At 43.0% G+C, this 12,730-nt stretch overlaps 1 protein-coding gene across 4 annotated transcripts in view; it reads left to right on the top strand.

The window, feature by feature from the left end:
- Nucleotides 1–12,730, top strand: part of SLC8A3 (solute carrier family 8 member A3) — a 451,466-nt gene that overhangs the window by 17,012 nt on the left and 421,724 nt on the right. The window lies entirely within an intron of this gene.

Consider the following 12,730-nt stretch of genomic DNA (forward strand, 5'->3'; position numbering starts at 1 on the left):
ATCTTCCCATTCCTAGTGTGGCTCTTACTCCTATGTAAATATGTATATTTAAGAGTAAATAAATTTACACCTGCTGGGTGTGCCTTTGTGAATACTTTGCAAATTTAAATGCAGCCATTTAAATGCACATTTAGGGCTCAAAATGATGTTGTGTACTGGGCCTGATGTGTCTATACATACCACTGTCACACCCAGGGAATGTCATTTACCGAACACACAATGAAAAGACAACCAACAACTCAAGGCGAACATTGTTTTGGGAAAGAAACAAAAGCTTGATGCAATGTAGGCATGTGCGGTACAGAGCAGTATTCTCAAACAACCAATGAAATGTGATTTAGACATTACAGGAAATGCACTATGTTTTAATTACCTTCTGCTCGCGGTGGACGAGCTTCCAAAATGTGAACGAGGCCAAGGTTTTTGTTGAAAAACATTGTGACCCTGAGTCCCGCTCAGGTGCTTGGTCTCTGGTCAAAAGTGAAAAAGACCAAATTGTTTACTGAAAAGCACAGTGACTGAGTGCTTCATCTGTGGGCAGAAAAGTTAGATCACTGTTCAATAATGGGCCACGTAAGAATGTGGGATGTGGGATCCTTTATCTCTGCTGCTGGCTGAGAGGACTAACAGAAGGCCCTTGTAATCCATCTTAGGGTGTGGAAGCTGTAGGTGGATCTGAGTAGCACCATGGATCTGGGTTTTGGGTCTAAGATTAAAAAGGAGCTTGCCTTTGATGCTTTGGGCCTTTCAGTCTTTTGGAGCTATGGAACAGCCGCTGTGGTTGGAGATACTGTGCACTTGATGCCTCAGTTTCATCCGGATTGCAGTGGCCTCTGCAGCAATAAGGATGCTCCAGTAAAATGGCACTGCCATCTGCCAGCAGCATGTACCCAGGTCACTCTGGCACCAAGTACAGAAGGAGGCACTCCAAATAATTGGGTACTCACTTGAGTGCTCATGAGAAGCATACAGTCCACAGGTTTCTTGCGAACCACCTGTTCATCCCAGCTGATGGGCCCTGGGACACTCTGTTCTAATAAATACCTGAGAAGTCCCACGTCCCTGAGTCCTACCCATTGCAAGTAACTATCCCCGCAGTTACTTTCTGGTTAGTGCATGGATCTTTCGTCCATGGATCATTTCTGTCATCCGGCTGTTACCAATGCCCTGGGCACCGTCCCTGGTGCAAAGCTTTGAGTGTCCCCATGGTCCTTCCCTGGGGTCTCTTTGGACTGTGGTAGAAATGGCGCAGAGCCTTCGACTGGAGGCTCCCTTATTGGGCAGCCATGTTCTCTTGTGTATGAGCTCAGAGTTGGGCTGCCATGCAGGGCAGGCCTGACTTATTTTGCTGAGCTGCTCTTAGCTTACAGTGCACTTTTTTACCTTTACGCATTGCCCAGGCGACCAAGATTGTCAGGCAGCAGTCAATTTCCTTCTTACAAGCTGGTCTGGGGATGTTAGTGCAATCCATTCCCCTGCCTCAGTGCCCTTGAAGCGAAGCAAGAATGCAATACGTTGTGGTCTAGTTTATGGACTTACCTCTCAGTGGGTTTTCTGCTCCGAAGCAGCAGTGTGGCTGGTCTGATGCTCGGTGGTAATGCCGAAGCCAGTACTTCGTCTCTGTGCCACTGTTTCTACTGGAATGGGGTAATTTATCTAATGAGGGTTAACTGGATGCGACTTATAGCACTGGTGCACAAATGTGGCGTCGGGGAGTTGGGTGATATTGCCTACTTCCTCCGTGTAGGCTCCAAGAGCAGTGCTGCCACTTAATACAAAGGTCCACCCACTCTACTTAAGACATGGTGACCCCAGCACTTGTGACCTGCCCATTTTTAATGGGTTCCTCAAGGCCCCTCATATAATCGTCTATTAAACCTAGCCCTCTAGATACCGGGAACCCAGTTATCGGTAACACCAGGAGAGGGAGAAGTTAGCGGGAGGATTACCAAGCCACTTATACTGAGGATCTAACTCCTCCAGTGTGAGAACATTAGAGCCTGCTGATGTGTAGTCTGCTGGCCCTGTGTAAAGAATAATAACATAATCTATCATTTATAAGCTTGTTCTAATCAGCTCGGCCCACTGAGGTGGGAAGAGAAAAGGGAAGACATTTTCTTAGCTAACTGAAGATAATGGAACTAGATTTGACATATGTAAATGCAGTTTCCTTAAGACCTGAGTTCACATTACCATGCAGCCTCCACTCCCTTACATCAATAAGGCTTCAGAAAATGCTGCATCTCTTTACCCTTTGCTTCTTCTGTGCGGAATGATGCTCAAGATCAGAAGCAAGATTTAGGAGCTGAGTTAGATCTCGGCGGAGGGAATACTCCATCACAAACATGACGCATATCCTGCCCACTGAGTTACAATCCCCACAGCATATAATGGAATCATAATACAGTGTACGGGATATCAGTATTCCCCTCCGCTGAGATCTAAATCAGGCCCTTAGTTACCTGTCTCCTAGCATAAAGGCAGACTGCTTAAGCCCGCGGAGGTAGCCAGGGGATTCGTCAGTGTAGGCATGTACAGTGTGGAGCAGTATCCTCAAACAACCACAAGGAAATGTGAGTTAGGCATTACAGGAATTGCACAATGGTTTAGTTACCTCCCAATAAGTACGCCACAATCTTACTGCAGACCCTCCGCTTTACTGAGAAGTTGCAGGGATGTAAATATTTCTGTATGAGATATTTATAGTTTGACACAAGCCAGAAGGTAGAGGATTGCTCACGGCCGGCGTTAGCACTGGTGGCGCCCGGTGCAACAGTCTTTTTGTCCACTTCCCCTTGACTCCCTTCGCCACAAATTCCCTCACTACTACTCTCCAACAATGCCCCTCACTTCTCCATAGCCCCTTTCTGACATACATTTCAATTTTTTAAAGCACTTCTCATAGTTCACTCACACAGTTTTGTGTTCTGCATGGTACACATTCTTTGCAGCAGGCACATTAACCCTCTGTGCTACTTTATGATGAGTAAAAACTGCCCTAGACAAACATCTGAGCTCTCACCAGTAGTAACATTAATCACCAGAGATATCTTGACATTTCTCTTGTTGCCTGGAGACTGCTGGACACACATGGAAGTTCATGTACAGCGCCCCGTACCAAAGACAGTGCCAGGTGCGGCTACACTGGTCACACCACCCTAAAGCCGGCCCTGGGTGTTCTGACTAGGGTTAAAGGCAAAGGTAATGTCACCAAGTGATTGGAGGGGTGTCTTGCATTCGGGGAGTGCATGTGGACTGCTATTGTAAGTCACTTTGTGTTCTTTAATGAGATGTGTCTTCAGATACTTCCTAAATTGTAGCAGAGTTGGGATGGTTCTGATGGAGTCACGAAAGATGTTGGAGATCCTGGGTACATAGATAAAGAAAGATTTAGAAGACATATTGCATGTTTGTTTTTTCTTTTTTGCACTTCTTTGTCGCTTGTCTGATGGTTTCCTGGCTGCAGGTGTGCCAAGAACCACTGGAAGTAGTGTGATTGTCAGAAAGATTGGCAAGTGTGCCCATCGTAATAGCTTTGTAGATTACTGAGCTTATTTTGAAGATGGTGTAGGCTGGCAAGTGGAGACAGTGAGGGTCCATCTGGGTGAGGATGTTATGGTCATATTTCTTCAGGATCTTAGAGAGGCATGCTGTGGCATCTACGGTGGGCTTGTGTGGCATCTTTGAGTCATGAGTAGGGCACTGACACTACCTAGATGCAAAAGTATAAGGGTTTGAAAAGCAATTCTGATGTCGCTTTCTGAGAGGAACAGTTTCACTATCTTAGTAGATAAAGCTGGTACCAGGGCTGTCATGTTTTCCTTGGTGATGTGTTCCAGGCAGTTCGGAGTGACTTGGAACTTGGTAAAAGTTGTGATTCCAGTTTTTCTAGGTTCTTGTGTTTGAGCTAGTTTTTGATCAGTTGGATTAGTTGGTGTGGTGCAGACATTACAGTCACACTTGGACAACCCATTGGGGTGTGAGGTTCTCACAGACCTTTTTACCATTCAGGGCAGACACAACATGGATTTTTATAAGAATATTACATCTATTCTGTCCTTCTGGCAACTACACATATACTCACAGGATAGCGTACTGGGATGATGATGAAACATGGAGTCCTTAAAGACCTACAGTTGGCTTCTCAGGCTGTCCACTGCTGGTCCAGAATGACAATGTGTAATCCAAGATCAGCAAACACAAAAAAGACCCATGAACACAGAACATATTATTTTGGCTACCATGAGAACATATCTTGTGAATAGATCAAAGTTGGGGTGATGGAGCACCCCGAGATTCTCAGTGGCAACTGGGGAAATGGGATTCAGAATCAAGACTTAGTCACATTATTCAGGTGCTTGAAACGGTCCTAGAGGAACCGGCATCAGTCACCAGGACACTTCCCAACATTCAGATTTTTAACCCAAAATCTGATTAATGCATGATCGTACACTTGCAGCCTTGACGTATCTGCTGCAAGTTCTATATCACTGAGCACTTGGCACACTGGCTCTAAGTGTGCATGTGTATATGATCTTCTAGAAAACCATGATGGAGTCAAGTGCTAGTTCAGGTCTGAGTGTTTTTGAATTCAGACCGTGACTGTGCAGATTCACACATGCTCCATTCTGAACTAGCAATCAGCTTCTGACTAAAAAAAGTTTTAAAAATCTTCAGAATTATTTTACAATAAATATATCGTTATTGGTTTTAGTAAGACAAACATGAAATACATCGGGAGACAATGCAGTAGACCTCGATTGAGCTATTGTGGTCAATGGAGGAACCATCTTTATACAGTTATTGAACTCAAAACGTTTATGATTATTGACAGAAGAAAATGATCAGAGGCCATATGGATCTGCAGGCCCTCTGAATAGGTGCCATGCAGTTAATAGTCCACAGGCCTAGGCTATGGAACCTCTATTCTAGCAGGGCTGATCAACCTGGGGTGTCAGCTTCAAAAATGTTAAAGGAGAATAGTCGGTCAATCAAAAGGCCTTAAACTGAAGAGGGCTGACCCACTGCTCTTTGCGTAATGCTGCAGCAGGAGGAAGAAACATATTATCCCCCCAATAACAGACTAATAGATGCAGAAGGCTGACTGAACACCCTATTATAGGTATCTTATATGTATATATTTTTAATAAAAGTCAAAAGTTCTTGACTCTTGATAGACCTAGTAATATATTATTATTCCATAGCATTAGGGTCAAAACATCGTCAGTATCTTGCATCTGTACGGTGCAGCACAGGTCCTTTCGCCCCTCACCTATGACACATGACTGGCAGCGCCAGGCATGCCCCCTCCCTGTATTTTGATCAGTACATGATGAATGGAAATTGACACGTACATGTATTTGCATCTACATATACTCATCAAGACCCTAGTTCTAAATTATTGGTAATATCCAATGTGCCTCGACGCAGGAGCTATTGGGCCCCTTGGGATGAGGAGTCATGCAGTGATCTCACTGATCTGGACATTTTCACCAGGGACTGGCTGTCCAAACTCCCACTCAAGAAGCAAGACATGAACGAGGACTATTCAGGGGGTTTGGATGTGATAAATTTGAATCATGCAGTTGTTCACCATTTCTTAGTTGATCAACCGGGCCCATGTTAGGTATCACGCAGAAATAAATCGCCAGGAGCTGAGAGTTATGGACAATAATTCGAGGTTTATTTCAGAGAAAGACCCACGACCTGTCTCTATAAAGTAGTTCCCCAGCATGCACCGTCCACCCCGTGAAAACATTGCATGTACCTCTGTCATCTATTGTGATACCCATACATTCCACTGCCACAGTCTGCTGCATGGATTTACAACAATCCTAAGTAAATCCTAAGGAAATATATATATGATGACTTAGAATTTACTTAGGCTTGTTGTAAATCTATGCAGTAGACTGTTACGGTGTGTGTGTGTGTGTGTGTATATATATATATATATATATATATATATATATATATATATAAATAATAACAGCCTAGCTTTTAAAAGGGCATTTTTAAAACCCCCCCAAGATACCGTTTCAGCTGCTGTCGGTACCCATGGGTTGGTGGAGGGGGATTAGTGGCCCCATTCTCAGGAACCTCATAAGGATGTCGCAATGCGTGTGCGCAGATTTTATTGGAAGTTTAATCACACTTAACACCTAGCACCAGAACACTTAAGGCTTTTTCATCTGATGTCACTACTTTACCATTGATTTGTGGAGACCTCCTAGCGCCTACCGCGAAACAGCAGGTGCAGCCGTGACACCGAGCCGGACTCGTCACTGAGGTGCTCGGCAATATGCTGGTGTATCGTCACATAAGTAAGGCAAGGACATTTGAGGAGTCTCTTTTGACCCCCTCCGGCTCTGGCAGGAAGGACTAGATATTTTTAGATTTAGAAGAACTCAGCGGCAACTAGGAAGTTGACATGTTCACATGCTGATGGAGCAGCGCGCGCTGGGCGATGTTTAGAACTTCGAGAAAGCCCCTTGGTATACATCCTCTAAAGATGCGCACAGCTGACCTCAGAGGCACCAGGGCACTGCGTGGATGTGGAAAAATGTACAGCACAATTGCTTGCAGCGCTTGTTAAATAGCGCCACAGATTTTCGAGTGATATTTTCATTTTTTTTTAAATGTACATATTTAGTCGTCAGTTAAATACAATAGAGAAATGTCGACAGCAACAGAGACGTCGAAGTGATACAAATAGACGTCAGAGTCCGGAATCGACAATCACATGTGCACTTTGCGGAAATGATAGCCTTTTAATTGAGGGCATCAATACCTTGTAATAACTGGTGTATAAGTGATTTTTTTGTTGAGAAAATATACGTTTTTATTGAACGGTTACTTCTCTACTCTTTCTTGCTTTTTTTCTTCCTATTTTTATATGTTTATTTTTCCCTTTAGTGTCGATAATTATCGTTTATTAGCAGTTCTATTGGCTTTATTTAAATGGTATTATTACGATTTTTGGTGCACGGCCGCATTGAGCGTTAAGTTTAGTGGGCGCTTTCGTTTATGTCCTCAAAATAAATTGATGGCAAGATTTTTTTTAAAATTTATTGTCACCACCCGAAAGACCCTTATGCAGGTCAGCCAGGATTTATTTAGGAAAACCCGTAAAGCAAAGGGTCTAATTTCAATTTTAATACATACATATATATATAACTTTTTCATATATTGCACTTACATCACTGTGTATTAAGGCGTCTTACATTATAATAAAGTTTACATTCAGTAGCGACAACATAATACATATATAAATCAGGGTATAGAGAGGCAACTATGGGAGGATTCAAAAGAAGATTGTAGATCAGGTATATTCCGAACAAGTGTGCTTTTAAATGCTGCCTGAGGACACGAGGGAAGGTTTGGTCCTCAAATCGACTGGAAGATGAAACAAGAAGATGGTTCTAGCTTCCCGGGAAGACTAATGTTGAGCCTGAGGTGCTCGAATCTGAGAACTTCAAAAAGATGGCGTTGACCCAAGCTTGACTACTACTACCAGGAACCGAGGAGCATAACTTCAAACCTTCAATTTGTTGTCCTCTCCATTTGTAAACTCTGGTTTTGAAAGACATGTCATTAGGACTACTCTTGTGACACTTTAATTAAGGTCCATGTCGTGCTTGTTCTACGACAGGAAGTGAAGGCATTTGCTATAGGTTGGGAATGCTAGTTTAAAAATCATGTGTGTCTCTTCCAGTCCCGCTTGCCGGATAAGCCCACAGGATACGGAGCTTAGCACTGAAGTGCAGCTCCGCGTGTTTCAAATAAGTCAAGACTTGCAGAAGTGTTGGCGAAAGGGATGGATTACACTGCAGCTGTCTGAGTCGTTGGCAACAAGTTGTGACAGCAGCCTTGGAAGGGCCGTCATTAATTGTGTTTTTGGGCTACACGGACTGAAAGCCAAAGCCTAAACACAGTTGATAAGGTTGATTGATTGTTGAATTTGTAACAAGTCAGCGTGTCTTCCAGCGGGGTCTTGTAGCGCCTGGTACAATGGGAAGAAAGAAACGCTGGTACAATGGGAAGAAAGAAACGCTGAGACAGCGGGTGCTGCGAGGCGCAGGACCACTGAGTAAAAAATCTGTTGATGCCACAAATGCAGCTTACATTTGGAGTAATTGTGGAGTGAGTTAATGCCTTGGCCATTCCAGGTGTAAACACCTCCAATACATTCAGGGACATTTAATATGAAATGGGGCATCAAGGAGGTTGAATCGTGGAACGCCTTCACAAATCTAACACATCAGGTAGCAAATATTGCTCATACTACTGTTAGTTCTATTTTCACATTTAGAAAGATGCTGAAAATGTGGGTTTTCTGTTCCTAACCCGGCTTCAGTCCAAACCTTCTCTTCATTGATAGCTCTGTTCCCTCCTCTGCTCACATAGTGCCAAGATGCCCTTGGGCATTCGAGCACTTTATAAAACCCTTATTATCAGCTATCAGTTGGTGGCATATGTCCCTGTTTCATACGTGATGACCATCCACAGAGAACAAATGCGTGCCATCTTTCACAACACTCATATTGGCAGGATTGTGGCACATTGGCGTCATGAAGTGAATCTAGCATTGTATGCAACAGATTTCTTGGTCCATGAAACAGTATAGGGGTTGTGTTTAGGACAATGCAAACAGAAGCCAAGAACTTGTACTTGTGTCATGTCACTTTGTGACGAGTAAATTGCCTGGCAGTCATAGGGTCAATACCTCGCAATCATAGGATGTGTCACTGCAGTGCCCGCGTGAGGCTGTGGCACAGTAGGCTAGTTGTGATACGCGTGGGAGGGAGATGGTCCCTGTAGAGGAGAAGGGTACCTTATACTGGTGAGCTATTGATCTGTTGTGTCCTGGGATCTAATCACTTGACAGGATTTAGGATTACCAAGTAACACAAGACTCTCACCCGACATCTAATGACCCAGCACAGGCTAGAAACGGTTGAGCAGATGAGGCCTCAGTAGGTGTTGGGTAACCTTCCTGGCCTATTATGGCTGGTTTGCCTCGTCCCTTTTGCACTTTTTGTATTTCAGCTTTGTGGACCTGCCTGTTACACAATAAGCTGCTGAAATAAGGCAGAAGGTTACACCGGTGACTGAAGTTGTACATGAGTGAGCATGATCACTGCTGGGAAACTGTGACTAGACCTAGGATCAGCACCTACCCAGTGCCTGTGTCCTTCTTCATCGGAGCTGACTTGCCCTCGAGGAGAGGAGACAACCACCCCAATCTTATCAGTGGAAACTTGTGGTAGATGTGACCTCTAAACAAGTTCAGTAATAACCGCAGGATGTGCTGAAGATTCACTTTGATAGTGGAAGTAGTCGTGGGGGATTGTGGGACACCAGTTGACGCATGACTTTATGAATGCTCTCCTAAGTTGTCCTCATTCACAGCTGTTGAAATGCTAGATGAAGGTCTTCTGATGGGCTTGCCTGCTATCATCTCTGCTGAATATTAATCCATCACTTGCTCTGCTATCAAATGTGCACATCCACCATTTCATAACAAGCTATGTGACCTCCATGCACAAGACATACTTGTATAGTGCCCCTGAGGGCTGCATAGGAAGCCCCTGAAAAATGGTACCTAACTGTTGAGTCCTTGCATGATGTGCATTTGTATATGACATAGTGATGTCTTGTCTTGAGCTTGTTGTTTCCTGGGGGACTTGCCAAGTACAAATCATAACCTTAATTCCATAGTCCGCATCCTTTTTAAGGTAGCTCAGTAGACTGCATGCCTGTGCTGCTTTTAAGAAAATGTTTACTTGGAAGGAATGACTTACAGGGGATATGCAATGATCCGTTGCGCTGCTGTCTGGTCCTCTTAAGTCTGATTGTCACAATTCCTGGAGGAGAAGCTGTCTCAGTTGGACAGCTCCCTCTTTGTGAATCTTTCATGAGCTACTGCTTTTGTGATCTTAAGCCATTAATACATTGTATTGGAAGCTGCAAATAGAAGCGAGATGTCCCTATCATGTTTCCCCCCTAGTTATGTTTTGGAAAGAGTGGCAAATTTAATTTTTCAAATCTGACATTCTTTTCTACACATAAAGTAATATTCCTAAATTGCGGCATAGCATTTTGCTGTTGGAAAGCTGTGATTATGTGAATCACAAGATTTGCTACTCCCAAAAGCTTTTGAGTATCATACCTCAACCGCTGTATTTAGAAACACCTAATTCTTTTACAACTGACTTAAAAATAATACAGGTGCACACATGGAGGGGCTTTGTGTCCGCCCTTTTCATCCATTCGTCTGTTCAAGTGTCATTACGTTTTGGTTCTGCCAATGATAAAATAAAGCTTAAGGGAGTGGTTTCACCCACTTCAGCCACTGGTTCCTTTGTAATGTGTCAGCAATATCCATGAGCACAGATGCACGTCTGCCCAAAAATGAGTGCAAGGGTGGCTAGCCAATACTTGTATTTGTCACTTTGCTTTTATAATTGTGTTCTTCCTTAATTTGTTTTATTTCTTTTTTTTAGATCCCCTGCACCTCCCAGGCACTACTGCTTATTTTAATATGTGTGTCTTACACTCCTCATGCAAACTGCATCTGAAGCGTGTGCCCATCTTGAGATAACATTATTCATATCCTTTCACTCATTTCATTTTCAAATAGCCACCACTTTCTACCAATGGTCCTAGAAAAATACAAAAAAGAGAACTATTTCGGAATACTGTGCCCGATTCCCTGAAGTGTCTCGTTTCTAGTTGAAACTCCCCGCATGTGAGGATTTACATCTAATCTCGTAATCCCAGTGGAGATACATACTCATTCACCAGCCCCATCTGGATTACTGGGCCACATTTAATGACGACCTATATGTGCAGTCAGGAGAATTTATATGCAGTTACGTTGTTGAATTATGTGTTGCACACTCAAGACGGTCACCGTTTTCACCTTTTATATGGTGTCTGTTCTATTTAAACTAAATGATTGGATGTGTAATAATCCCCAAATTCTGCCTCAACAGATTAAATATGAATTAAAAACTTTGTGATAATATTATTGGCCTAGACCGGTAGTGTCAAGCTTTTAAAAAAAAAAATTTATTAGCATTTTAACAATAGCAATCAAGTTAGAACGACATTAGTGAAACAATGCATTTTGTCTTACATATACAGTTTTTTGCTATGTGAGAATTCTCGCGATTTATCCAGCCAATCTCCCTCCCACCCCAAGGAGAGCGATGCCATATATCCTTCCAACAGGTCATAATGGGTTACGGGTTGATCTTAGTACAACTGATAGCAGGGCTGCCTAAGAGGTATCTTAGACCTCCATCACAGGGTTCTCTTGGGCTATTGTTGTCATTCTGAAATACCTTCAATCTGCATAGGCCGCCTTTCTCTGGTTATTATTTCAAACACAGATGTGGCATATCTGGAACTAGTTTCCTTCTGATCTGTGTTCATGAGGTGATTGGGTACCGCTTAGAGCGCTGCCCCCTCAACATCTCAAGGTGGCCTATCATTGTTGCTCCTACGGTCCTTAAATCTGTGGACCACCTCTTCCCAGCGGTCTGAAATCGGCTTTTTGCCGAGGCCCTTTTGCTCTTCTTCCCGGAGCAGCCTGCTTTCAATGTCCCCCCAGTACAGCACCACTTTTCTCCAGGCATCTATTATGAGAGGTAGAGATGCCTTCAATTTCCTAGCCATGGCTCTCTTTGTCAGCAGCCATGCCAGATCCATGAACTTTGTGGCCACTTTATCTCCCTTGGATCATTTGGGCACAGCTAGCATGCTGATCTCAACCACCCCTAAGTAGTTCCTCTCAATTATGCATTCTACTTCAGTTACGACTGCCGGCCAATAATCTTTCAGAAGTAGGCAGTCCCAGAGCATGTTTTGGAAGTGGGTGATTTCAATTCTACATATGGGGCACGTTGCAAGAGCATTCAGATCAATCTGGCCCAGCTTGTGAGGAGTAAGGTAAGCCCCCCACTGCAGTGCTTCCCAAACTTTTTAGAACCATGACCCACTTTTTAGCATACTTAACTTTTGTGACCCATGTCATGCTTTAATGGACATGAGGCAGGCGATTTTTTTTATTGTAACTAAAGCATTGTGTGGTAGTGCACTGTCATTTACAGACACACTTTTTCCATTAAAATGATCACTATATTTGCACAGACATACGGCTTTACTGATAAAATTATATTGCACACAAATGATAGTGTGTGAAAATCGGGTTTTAATTAATATTTATTATTTGTGCATCACCATGAAAAAGTGTCTCGATTTGTTTCGATCCTCTTGAAATCTTTTTTTCTATCACACGTCAGAATTACAAAAAAAGTGCTTCATTTTTGTTTTATGAACTGTTGAATATCTACAGTTCATTTATAGCTATTTACATAGTATTTATTTAAAAAATTACATCCTACAGCCTATTCATTCACACTCTGTGTCCCAGCACATAATTCACTTTACCTTTCTTTCTCAGACTGCAAAGTGAGAGAAGTTTGTAAACCCCAATCATCATGTTAAAATAAGCAATTTGTCAGAAGACATAGCCCGACATTTGACCTCTGTCATCTAAGTGCAGCAAATGTGCCCAGATAAATACAGAATTGAAGACATCTTTATTTATTGCTTGGACTTTCGCACCCCACCAAAAATCAAATTATGACCTATTGATTGCGGTCCAGATTGGGAAACACTGCTGTGCAATATATTGAACTGAATCAAGGGAGTTGCCACAAAGTTA

The sequence above is a fragment of the Pleurodeles waltl genome, chromosome 9 (genome assembly GCF_031143425.1).
Source record: "Pleurodeles waltl isolate 20211129_DDA chromosome 9, aPleWal1.hap1.20221129, whole genome shotgun sequence".
NCBI classification, from domain to species: domain Eukaryota; kingdom Metazoa; phylum Chordata; class Amphibia; order Caudata; family Salamandridae; genus Pleurodeles; species Pleurodeles waltl.